The 13,344-nt window shown below is 37.3% G+C and overlaps 1 protein-coding gene and 1 pseudogene across 3 annotated transcripts in view; one reads left to right on the forward strand and one right to left on the reverse strand.

Moving 5' to 3' along the window:
• The window catches only part of MDGA2 (MAM domain containing glycosylphosphatidylinositol anchor 2), a 799,761-nt gene that overhangs the window by 420,907 nt on the left and 365,510 nt on the right, over nt 1–13,344 (reverse strand). The window lies entirely within an intron of this gene.
• Nucleotides 6,985–7,526, forward strand: LOC112822666 (large ribosomal subunit protein uL24-like; annotated as a pseudogene).

Below are 13,344 nucleotides of genomic sequence, written 5' to 3' on the forward strand. Positions count from 1 at the left end.
CAACAAGCAGATCAGAGCATGACCAGCACACAACAAGCAGAACAGAGTATGGTAGAGTCAAAGGCATGTGAGAAAAATCTCCCAAATCAGAAAGAAGAGTCTGAGATTTATAGAATGGTTCATTGTATGGCCCTATCAATAAACAGTATTCACTAACATATATGGATTTATTCATCTATAAATTATACCTAGGGATTACCTTGGAAAAGTGGCATGGTGTAATGATTACAAGCATAGAATATGGAGCCAGGCAACCTGGATTTGAATCTCAGCTCCTCTATTCTGGACAAATCAGGTGACCAATCTGGACTTCATCTGTATGTCTCCTCACAAAGCTATCCTAAAGATCAAATAAGCTAATGAATTTAAAGCCCTTAGAACAGTGACCAATATACACTTTTCACTATATACCATTTATATTATCATTATATATTATGTAAATAATGAAGATAAGCACAAATGGAAATTCTAATATTTTCCTTGCTTGCCCTGTGAATTTGCTTGCTCAACCCCACCTCTGATCAACAATCTGAGGGACAGACGTTGAACAGGGGAACAAAGTATAGTCAAAACATGAAAATGGCCATCCCTGTTCAAGCAATGACCAGGAAAGATAGGATGAAAAGGTGCTAATATCTGTCCTGACAGGTATCTTGAGACTTCACTCACACACATGAACAGAATAGATTTTTGAAACCTAATGCCATTTTAGGTTGAATTTGGCTTGATTAAAATTTAGCTTTCCATACAGCTTTCTAACAAGGGAAGAATACCCTAGTCAAAGAATGAAACCACCTCTTTAGCAGTTGCATTTCTCACAATAAACAAATAAACAAATAATCATTCTGCTTATAAACTTAAAATTATTGTGCTTTTTGTTGTCATGAGTCAACCTCCCAAGTTCACTGAAAAGTTGGAGTTTTAGGCCCTAACAGGAAGTCTGTGGGGCAGACCCTGGACAGAGGCAAATTCGCCAGGGTATTCCCTCCCCGTGTGGCACCTGCCTGCCCACCAGCCAGGCTGCATCCTCCTGGTGACATCCCAGCTACTCAGATACCTTCAACTGCCTTAAGTACCAGTAAATGGAATTGTAGAGAACTGAGACACTCCGTAGCCTCAAATCTCAGAACTTAAAGAACCAAGGTTTATTGAGGTATGTAGATTCAAATTACAAAGTTTACTTTTTCACCTTCAGTGTTATAATCTCATTGTGGTAAGCACTAAAGAAAAGTACTCAGGCAGGCACGGTTAAATAGTGGTATGGAACAATATTTTTCAAGCCCCTCTCAAAACATAATTGATTTATACTTTCTTATGTGAGGTCTTTCTTTGTATTAGAAAGATCTCTGATTTACTATTGGTTTTTAGTGTTTCAGTGAGGTACTCATTAAAAAAACTCCTACAGTAGAATGACTGACGATGCTCTATATTTAGGACTATCACTTATGATTGTCATCATGGGCAAAGAAGCTAGAAAGCCCCAACAAATTCACTAGAACTGTATCAGACCCTCTTAGTCCAACTCCCAGACCTCATGTCATTGCAGTGATCACAACACAGCAAAAACATTCACATTTGCCTTGTAATTATCTGGATATCCACTCACAGTCTAGGTTTTAAGCCATCCTTACATTACAAGTGACAACGATTCACCTTATCCTAAGTTTTATGCTTTGTCATTGGTCATGGTGTCTCTTTTTCTCTTTCACAAGGAAAAATTACAATACAACCCTGACTTCAAAAACCCTAAGAAGCACTAACTTGTGACTAAGCCAGCCTCCCTCTGTGGCATTACATAAGCTCTCAAAGTCATGTTCCATTTTGTCACAGACTTATCTAAAGTGGTGATACTCAAAGTACTTATTTCACAGAATTTACCATTTTTACCATTCCTTGAACCCAAGAAGAAAATCAAGAAGCAAGCTCTTTAAGTCAAGATGTCCTTGGAGAATAATTTAATAACCACATCTATTTCCAAGGAGTAGAGAGGTCCTATTTCTGAGCACCTCCCCTATATTTGTACTTCTGAGCCTCATCTCTATAGCGCTCACTAAAAACTCATGTCTTGCTGAAAATTACTTTACCAAGAAATCTTCACTTCTCTGCTTTCAAATCATTGCAAATTATCAGGTCTTCATAATTCTTTCTTCCAAGTAAGTAAAAAAAAATGGCTTAACTGTAGTTTTCAACATTTTTTAAAGCTTTTTGAACATAATAAAATTTGCTTCTTATGGCAATGCTGAAAGACGGCATCTTTTGAAAAATGTTCAATGTCCAATATATTCTCCATCTTATCTACAGCACAGGACTTAACTAAGTTTTCTACATCCCAAGTTTTACTTTCTAAGGGAGCTCCAAAGAATTTTTAAATTTTTTCTTCCTGATTAGTGCTCTTCCTTGTCTTGCCCCTAGTCAGTATCTTTCAGATTATATCTGCAAGTAGTTACCTTTGTTCAGTGGTGTGTTAGCAAATGTTTAACAACCAGTTCTCCAACTAAAAACAAACAAAATAAAACAAAAAGCCTTGACCCATAGCATCTGCCAATTTCTGTGGTGTAAATACTTCCAACAGAGCTGATTTCAAATTACCAATATAATGATGCTGAATGCAGAGTTAGGAAGAGATATCTCTACCACACAGATAGACCAGAAATAAATAATGTCAAGAATGTTGATAATAAGACATAGTAAAATAATAAAGAAGTGATTAATTTTGAATATTTGTAACCTTTGGTTTTAATGTAACTTATTTAATCATAAGATCATATTTAATTTTTAATAACGTGTGTGTTTAACAATCATCTTTCACAAGCCATTAAGCGCTGGCTCAAGCACACCACTGCTTCTATTATGACAGCTAATCAAGATTTAAGCTTATACCTATCTTCACGATAGTAAAATCCATATTTTAAACATCCATTTAAATAACTGTATACTTTTTTTATTGGTTGCTATATTTCTACTCATTGCAGTTGGTATCTTATTATCTTCTTTCAAGTTCATGGAGGAAAGACTAAATGCAGGGCATGAACTTGATATTACTGTGGAAGCCAGTGTTTGATTTTGTTTGGGGAATTACATCCTCTTTAAACTGGCTGATTTATGATATGATAAATCGTTCAAAAAAAAAAAAAGAAACTGGCTGGGCAAATCTCTGAAAAGTCCTAGAAAAATCACAATGCTACTGTGAAGATCAGTGATGTCAGTATAATCTTTTCTCACTTCAGAGGCTTTCCATGTTGATACAGAGTAAACTAATGAGCCCGAGTTCCCAACAGCACAGAAATTCAGTATTTTCTAATCGGGTACTTTCCAAGCCTTTAAAAAGAAAGCCACAAATTACAATACCTTCCACATAAAGTATACAGAAGTCATAATCCTCAGCCTCCAAAAATCTTTACTAATATTATTGCAACTAATGTTATTTGTAGCAAACACTATTGCTAAGCACTGATGTGGTTGTTATATATATTACCTCATTTAATCCTCACAACCACATGGGGGAGGTACTTCTGTTATTCTTTTATTTTATTTTTTCAAAGATTTTATTTATTTATTTATTTGAGAGAGACTCGAGTGAGTTGGGGAGGGACAGAGGGAGAGAGAGAGAATCTTAAGCAGACTGCATATTGAGTGCAGAGCCCAATGCGGGCCTGACACAGAGCCCGACTCAGGCCAATCTCACGATGCTGACATCATGACCTGAGCCAAAATCAAGAGTTGGATGCTCAACTGACTGAGCCCCTATTATCCTCATTTTAAATGTGAGCAAACAAGAGAGGTTTACATAGACTAAATAACTAGCCCAAATAATGCTGGGGACAAAGCTGAAACCCAGACCCATTCCTACCGAACTCCCAAGCCCTTTCTTAATTCCACTATGTTTATTACACCTGTGATCTCTATCTCATTTGTACTCCATCCACCCAGTGTTCAAACCTGAAACCCTAAATTTATTTAATATTGTGCAGCTCTTCACCCCTTATACTTACTTAATCACTAAAACCAATAGGTTATACTTCCAAATAGGTCTCAAATGTATTCACGTCTACTGCCACTACCTTATTCCAGGCTACCATCATCTCTGGCGTAGGAAACCGCCACAAACCCCTGCGTCCCCATGCTTAATCATTCTTCAGCATGAAGCTAGAATAATCTTTCTAAAATTAAAGTCCAATTCTGTCAATAGCCTCATTAAAATATTTCAGTGAGGGCTAGAGTGAAGACCAAAGTCCTTAAAAAGGATTTCCCCAAGCTCTTCACAATTCGCTCTTCAGGCTCTGACATTGCAATGTCCCCTTCAATAGTGACCAAATTCTGGTTCTCAGAAGGTGCCAAACTCTTACCAACTGGCTTTTGAACAACTTTCTTCTGCCTGAGGGGCTAATCTTCTGCTCTTACCCTTTCCTGACACTTCCATTGTGATCCAGTTAATTATTCAAATCTCAATTTAAAATTTCTAGTGCCTAGAACTACATATAGTAGGATTTCATGACTCTTACAGGAATATTTTCTCCAGCTAGGTTATATCATATATTTTTTCTTGTGGGAGAGAAGCTATAGGCCATTTGAAGTGATCCATTATCATCATTAACCATATTCATTAGTATCATTCTTCAAGTAAAGAACACAGAAATTGTTAGTTAACTTCCCAGGGGCCAGTTTCCTTATCCAAAAAAATGAAAAGAATGGACCAGATAGTTTTTACAGAATGACTGTATAAAGAACATTTCTAAGTTGGAGGACTTTGTACCTTCACTGAGATAATTTTGGGGACCAGAATATAAGAAGCAGTAGTAATAGCTCTTTCTAAGCAGCAAATAGCATTTTTTTAATGAATATCGAAGCAGTTTTTGGAAGAAGTCAGATAATTGCAAGATACAGAATATAAATATTTTATTGATGCCTGTTTCCTTAAAATATCAGTTAAATATACGAGGGACTTGAGAATTAGGAATGCTCTGGCTCTCGCTCAGAGCACGCTTTTCAGATTTCAACATAAAATTCCCAAGTGTGTGACTCTTTGTGAGTACATAAATGAAAAAAAAAAATCACTAGGATTATGCAAGTGATAGAGCCTTATCTGTGTAGACACTTTTGTGGGGCTGTTTTCACCTATAAGCCTAGATTCTTTCAACACACAACAAAAAGACAGATGGAATAAGGTCTGAAAAAACACCAATATTTTTTCGCCTTGCAATCTATTACATCAGCTAACATTTCCCTGTAGTTGTGATTATTACATTATGACTTGATTACTAACTATTACCGCCACAGTTGGAAAAGTAAAAGCCCAGCATGGGGCCATCTCCATTAAAGGAATATGAAATTCCGTAACAAGCTCTGAGGCTGCATGGCTGCTGTGGGGTTGAACTCAGAAGTACATAAGTATCTACTTAAGATGCTGTTTGAAGGAGCACCCTAAGTTACATCATTATTTCATTTAGTTTGAACTGTACCATGGATTTTTCCATTAGGCAATATTAGACACTTAAACACTACACTGAGGTTATTTGTGCTCTAAAATAAGGCAGTGTAATTTTTTTTTCTACTCTCTTTCCAGAGGACGAGAATTTTCTATCACATGTATATGCAATCCTGATTTTTCCTGATAGAACAGACTAAGCGGTTACATAAACTAGAGAACACCAGTCATGTTAAAGAGGCATTGGTAATATGAGCATATGCCACTTAGGAAAGCAGAGAGAAAAGAGCTTTAGTTGCTATAATTTAACAGGTCGAGGAAGTACAAAATTAAAAAAAAAAGTCAAATATATTCAAAGCATATAGATTAATGTTAATGGGGAAAGGGAATTATGATACTATTTTACATCTATTCTTCTTTTATGTGTCACTCAAATGACAAGATGGTCCAGGATGAGAAGTGAGACCTGATGAAGTTTTTTGACAGTGTTTTTAGGACAAAATCTAGTGATGGAAAAACACCAAACTACTTAAATAATTTACAGGGGGATGATCATCAAAGCAAGAAAACTATAAATTATATACATATTTAAAACCACAAATTAGTAAATTAGTATATATTTAATTATGCATGGGACAGATTGCATACATGTGTGTATGTGAGAGTTTGTGTGTGAATATACACTCAAAATAATAGAGGTATCTAGGGAAGATACGTTACTTGATTTGATTTTCAAAACCACAGAGGTTTGTTTACTCAAGTGACTTCTGCTACCATAATCGTGTGGAGAAAACCTATACTTAGCAGGATTAGAGTCTTTTTGAGATGAGGAGGTGGCTCTTCCTCTTCTGTCATACTTGGCCATTTTCTCTCCTGTGTGGGACTCCTCACTTTAGAAGTGAAGGCATATCTCTGACAGGAGCCAGTCCAAGTTTGGATATCCTCACTATCCGAGAGAGGATCTTAAAATGGTTCCAAATCTCAATATCTACCCCACTAACCTTCTCCTTCTCCCAAAGGCTTGGATCAACCCCCCTTTAAAACCTCACTCCACTGATATTAGCAACAGTGTCACCTCTGAATTCCTTCCTTCCTTTTATTTTTAATCTTTTAAACACACTTAGAAATAACCAATGTAATTCTGTCCTCCCCTGCCCCCTCCCCACCAATTTTGAAAAGAAAATACCTACAAAAGCACAGGAAATTGTGCGAGCGAGTCTGTGGGCTCACTATCTAAAAGCTTGTGTCATTAAAAAAGAAAATAATGGATGAAATTTAGTAAGTCTAAAATGTGGTTCTAGGTCTTTTGACAAAGAGTCCAACTATAGAACAGGATGAGAAATGAGTACAAGGAGAACCTGGAAAAATGCAGTACCTGCAATTTTTGAAAAGACCCTGGGAGCACCGCCCTGTAAAGAGGCAGCAGGTAGCGACAGGAATGATAAAGTCAGAATTCCCACCCCAGCCCCATGGTCGGCTCCACAACCTTCTGATTCTGGACAAATCACAGAGGCTGAAGAGGCGGTTACTTTCTCCCTCTAGAAAGAGCAACACCACTAATGTTAGAAGATAATTCTTTAAAACTTATTAAAATTGCTCTTCCTTTTGCCACCATCGCTGAAGTGCCAGTATCCAAAATAAAGTTCAGTCCCTTTGTGACTTCTGATGGGAACAAGAACTATAAAAGGCTTTTCAATGCACCTTCCCACATTCACAGTAAGATTATGTCTTCCCCTCTTTACAAAGAGTAGAGAGAGGAAACATTTGATCCATGCCCATCCAAAAGGAGGATGAAGTAAAGATTGTGTGAGGGTATTACAAAGGTCAGCAAATTGGCAAGGTCATCCAGGTTCATAGGAAGAAAATGTCCTCTACACTGAACGAGGAGAGAGAGAGAGAGCAGACGGATGGCACCACTGACCGTGTGGGCATTCACTCTAGCAAGGTGGGTATCCCTAGACTAAAACTGGACAAAGACCACAAAAAGATCCTTGAACATAAAGCCAAATCTCCTCAAGAAGGAAAGGAAAAGGACAAATATAAGGAAGAAACAATTGAGAAGATGCAGGAAAAAAGTAATCTTATATATGATTTTAAATAAAAACTGAAAAACTGAAAAAATATTGAAATTATTAATAACTATTAATCAAATTTTGCTTATAAGTAACTCCCCTCCAAGCAAATATTTGTTCCTTATTTTCCCCTGGATTTCTGAAATAACTTTATTTCCCCATTAAGACTGACAGACTCTTACAAACACTGTTTAATCTAGGACCTCACACTTAGTGAGTCACAGTATACTGAAAATCACTGTCCGTTAATTTGTGTCGATATTTTGCGATTTTGTGCTCTCCCAGTTTTTATAATCTAGACATTCATGAGTAACAATGCTTTGTTCTTCTCTTATAAATGATGCACACAATTGTGTGTTTTTCTCTTTACAAATTAAAACCCAAACCAAAATTTTGAAAAGTCAAACAAAAATGCCTAGCGTTGTTTTTCTTCAGTAAGTATAAAGTATTTAAGAAATATAAGAACTGTTAAAGTGAAATTTAAGGAAGTAAGGGAGGAAAAAGGGAAAGGAAATGGCTAAGTAGAAGATGAATCATTATCATTCAATGAATCCTAACTACAAGCCATACACTATGCTAGGTGCTTTCCAAGGACTGTATGATATAGTTCTCACACAGCCCCGGGAGGAAGGTGACATGATTATAAACTGCTTAGACAAGAAACCTGAAATGAAAGCTAAAAGTCTTGTTGAAGATTCCACTGTGGGTGAATGGCAGACCTACACAGATAATCAAGTATGTGATCCAGAAGAGAAAGGAGAGCGAGAGAGACAGAGAGACTGGGAAGGAAAGGAAGACAAGAAGTGGATGTTTCAGAGGCGCAGGTCGGTGGTGCAACAGTCTTACACCATTCACAGCGCTCACCATGGCACACACCCGCCCCACTGTCTATCATTACATGTTAAAAAAAAGAAGATAGCGGGAAGGGTAAAATGAAGGGGGGGAAATCGGAGGAGGAGATGAACCATGAGAGGCTATGGACTCTGAGAAACAAACTGAGGGTTCTAGAGGGTAGGGGGTGAGGGGATGGGTTAGCCTGGTGATGGGTATTAAGGAGGGCGCGTACTGCATGGAGCACTGGGTGTTATATGCAAACAATGAATCATGGAACACGACATCAAAAACTAATGATCTAATGTACGGTGATTAACATAACATAATAAAATTAAATATATATATATATAAAGAAAAAATAAGAACTTGGATAAAACAAAAAAAACCCCAAAAAACACCAAAAAAAAACCAAAAATAAAAGAAGTGGATGGACAATGTTCCCTCCCCTCCCCCACTCCCAAAGTCATATTCAGCTTATAATGCTAGCGTTTACTCTGCTTCTCTCTCTCTTCTCCAGTTAGGGCTTTCAATGAAGGAAAGCAAAAGGAATAAAAATAATTTTAACAGAAATAACCTTGAATTTTCTTTTTTTTTCAAGTCACATGCAACCCATTTCACAGCTGTTTCCATCACTCCAGTGTGTTATCATAGAGTTACCTATTAACACCTTTCTATTAAAAAGTCTATATAAAACAATATGCATATGAGTAGGTTCCAGTGTTTGCTAATCAGTTAGCAAAATGCCATTAACTTGGCTTAGTTCAAGGTAATTAGTTACTATAAAAAATATAATTTCCCAGGTGCAAGGAGATGCACAGACCTACTTTCCACCAAACTAATGCAGTGATTTTTACTCTAAGGAGCCGTAAGCAATCTTTGGAGGTGCCCCAGGGGACAACTGTGGCTAGAGGTTGGGTCTCTTAACCCTCTTTTTCAACCCCTAATTAGCAGAGCAACTCTGTTCTTACATGATTTATATACTGGATTTTGAATAAGATTTTAGCTAAGTAACAGTTCAGTTCAAAAAATCTTGAAAATCACCGAGGTAAGGGACTTTTATATTCTCCAAACATAATTTTGAATATAAAATCAATTAATAATTGTTACTTAAAGCTGTCTTCAAATCTCAAATTATATTCTGGTGTTATTAATGAAACTAGGATGACAATGAAGTCTTTTAGTAAAATCATATAATAATATTTGAGTAGCAGGGTTTTAGTGGCTCAATCTGCTTCTTTCACTGAAGTACACGGAGACAAGGAAAAGTCAGAGCAAACTAACAATGTTTGAAAAGCTTAACGGTCCTTTAACAAAAGATAAAATAATCATAAAGTTTTTTAAATTTATAAGGTGTATATCATGAGAAGAAAGAAAAATGAGTCTGATCTGATTTGTCCTTCATAAAGTCATATTAATGGCCCAGTACATGCTGTGTTTTGTATGCAAATATTGATTATACACTCTTGCAATTTGTCTTTATCATACACAATTTCAAGGCAAAACGTTCCCCCATTAAAAAAAAGAAAGAAAGAAAGAAAGATAAAAGAGTATTGCACATAGCATTTTCTAACATTTAGGAAGGGATTCTTCCTGTCTACAAGCATTTTAAACTTGGTGTTAGTATTATGAAATAGCTTCAAAAGACTGTAGGAATGTAAGAAATAATACAGTTAAGCTCAGTTGTTTGCTTCCTATATATGAAAAACTACACTAGACTCTGGCAACATAGCAATAGTAGAAGGAGGGGAAGGAAGAAGAAGAAGAGGAGGAGAACTCATTTCTGAGGAATTTGGTTTAGTGATGAAGCCTGTCATATGAGGAATTTTAATGCAATATGGCTGTTAACATAAATATATGCACCAGCAACCCAAAAAAGGGTAATGAGCTCCAATTGAGGTTTCAGAAAATCTTTTCTTTCTTTCTTTCTTTTTTTTTTTAAGATTTTATTTTTAAGTAATCTCTACACCCAACGTGGGGCTCGAGCCCACAGCCCTGAGATCAAGAGTCCCATGCTCCATGGACTGAGACAGCCAGGCGCCTCTCAGGAAATCTTTCCTAGAGGATACCTTTAGGTTCAGGGCTTTGTTTTTAAGAGCTCTATTAAGATATTTTTGAGGAATAATTCACATACTCTACAATCCACTCATTTAAAACTTGTAATTCAATGTTTAATATATTCCCATGGCTGTGTAACCATCACCAAAATCAAATTTTAGAACATTTTTGTCCCTCTAAAAGAAACCCAAAAGCCACTAGCTATCACTCATCATCTTCCCCCGCACCACTGCCTTCCACTCCGACCCCACCAGCTCTGAGCACCCCTCTAATCAGCTTTCTGTCTCTATGGATTTGCTATTGCATATAAATGGAAGTAGACACTATGTGGTCTTTTGTGACTGAGTTCTTTACTTAGCATAGAATTTTTAAAGTTCATGCTGTTGTAGTATGTAGTATTTTATTACTATTTTATTGCTGAACAACTTTCCATTGTACGGATATACTATATTTTAACCATTCATCTGTTAAGGAAATTTGGGTTGTTTCCATTTGGGGGATGTTATAAGTAATGCCTTAAGAACATCTGTGTCAGGGTGCCTAGGTGGCACAGTTGGTTTAGCAATGGACTCTTGATCTCAGGGTCCTGAGATGGAGCCCCGCACAGGATCATGACCTGAGCCGAAACCAAGAGTCAGAAGCTTAACTGACTGAGCCATCCAGGCGCCCCTAGAAGAGTTACTCATATACTCTGTATACAAGTTCCTTATCATATATATGATTTGTAAAAATTTTCTCCCACTCTGTGGGTTGTCATTTCACTTTCTTGATCTTATTTGCAACACAAATGTTTCAAATTTTGATGTAGTCCCATTTATCTATTTTGTTGTTGCTGTTGTTCTTGCTCGTGCTTTTGGTGTCACATCTAAGAAAACATCTGAGATTAGGCCTTGCATGATGAGTGAGAAAGAACCAAATTAAGAATAGTAGAAGCTCATTCCAGGCAGAGGTAATAGGACAAGCAATGGCACGGAAGCATGATACACTGTGAAATCCTCTTCCATTTGTTTAGAACAGAGGAGAGGCCCATGGAGCCATACCTAGCAACTTAGGCACAGCATCATAGCAGTTTTAGGATGTACAGTGTAGTCCCCAGAAGGGTATTATTGACATTATCCTATTGCTAGCTGCAGGCTAAGCTCATTTAAAGGAGTACATGTGCTGAAAGAAGGTCCACATAATGTAAACATTTAAAAAATATCTCTCTTCCTTCAAATAATTAGAAGATTTGTGTCCTCTAATTTGGAGGCCCTGAGGCAAAGTCCAGTTTACATATCCTAGTTTTCATTCTGTATTCTACACTGTATCTCGGAGACTGACAAGTATACCTTAAGAGCTTTTTAAAAATATTATCATTATATGAAAAAAAAATGGTAAGTAAAATACCTGTTCTTCCTCGGAACGCAGTATTTATTTGTACTCCTCTTACAGCTTTGACCACACTCCCCCTTATCTTAACCTCTGGTTAGAGTCTAATCTCCTTGATATTCCCTAGCAGGTCTATTTTCCATTCATTTATCTAACAAATAAATATTTACCAGGTTTAGGTCACTGCGTGCAGACTACATAGACCAAAAGTCACAAGGGCCAGGAAGACTGAGTTATAACTTACATGCAGAGCTCCCCTTCAGGGTCAGGGTGAAGCTACCCACAAAGGGTCTGTGCCTGACATCACAGGGCTGATGTTGCTTTCTCCTCTTCCCCACCCTGCTTCCCCACTCCTTTGTTTACCATTCTCCCCTATCAGCACTTCCTTAACAAATCACTTACACACCACACCTCACTTCAGGAATTGCTTTTAGGGAACTGAACTAAGACCCTAGGATAGAAGAAAAACAGTGAAAATGATATGCAATGAGGATACACAATGAACAAGATGGATTTACATTTTTCAAGGAAGCTAGACTTAGATACCTATGTGCATAGTGAGACCATCTTTATCACCTTGCTCTGACTAGCTAGTAGAGATGCCCATAAATACACGTGGGGTGAACAATTACGAGCAATTATAAAACACATTATACTCAATGACTAAATCCTATGCCTTTGATTGGGCAATACTAAGCAGAGAGGGGTTTCAGAGAAGAAATCTATTTAACTGCAGAAAACAGGATTAATATTAATTAGTGGAAATTAAGTGTTATCAATTATGGCAAAGTATATAGATTACTTGGACCTAATCTGCCAGAACTATGAAATGTTTCTCCAACAGAAATGAGAGGAGCAAGCAACACAACAGGAATTGGATGAAGATGAATTTAAAGTTCACGAAGGCTAAATTGTTCATGCACCATTCTTGGATGTTTGGGCACCAAGAATTAGATAGCCTGAGCGTGCTGACAATCCTATCACCCCAGTTTTCTTGGAAATGCTGATAACGATGAACCTCACCTAAGTAAATAATTTCTCTGTATTTGTGCTGCTGTGTGATAAAGTGAGAAGCCCAGAGATGAAGTGAAGAGGAAGAAAAAGAGGCAGGAGAATTGCAGGCAGCAGCTAGCAAAGGGGGGCAAGCAGAGAAGAAACACTCAAAGCTATAGAAGGCAGCAAAGGATAGAGAAGGGAAAGAAAACCAGCTCAGGTTTAAAATCTAGAAGTAGCTGCAATAACAGGGAGTGAATTTAATAAGCAAAATAATAGTAGTAATAATGAAAATATGACTCTTGGAGGATATTTTGTTCGATCAAGCCAGAATGGAGACTGTAAGCCTGGCAGTGGTGTTAGGAAACACTGCCCCCTAGAGGTCCTCTGTGTACTCACAGAGACCAGTTTCCCTCACAAATTGACAGGAGCCTAGCCAAAGACTCAAGACTTGCCAAGCATCCGAGATCGCCAGTGAAGTCTCAGACTGGGCCCCAAATTTTAGTCCAATCATCTAAAGACCTGCACTAGGCAGTGAGCTTACTGAAGGAGGCCATATTAGAATAAGGTTTTTCTTTTTCTTTTTCTAATCCCCAG

Source organism: Callorhinus ursinus, unplaced genomic scaffold, assembly GCF_003265705.2.
Source record: "Callorhinus ursinus isolate GAN/ISIS: 27379988/994484 unplaced genomic scaffold, GSC_fseal_2.0 scaffold8, whole genome shotgun sequence".
NCBI classification, from domain to species: Eukaryota; Metazoa; Chordata; class Mammalia; order Carnivora; family Otariidae; genus Callorhinus; species Callorhinus ursinus.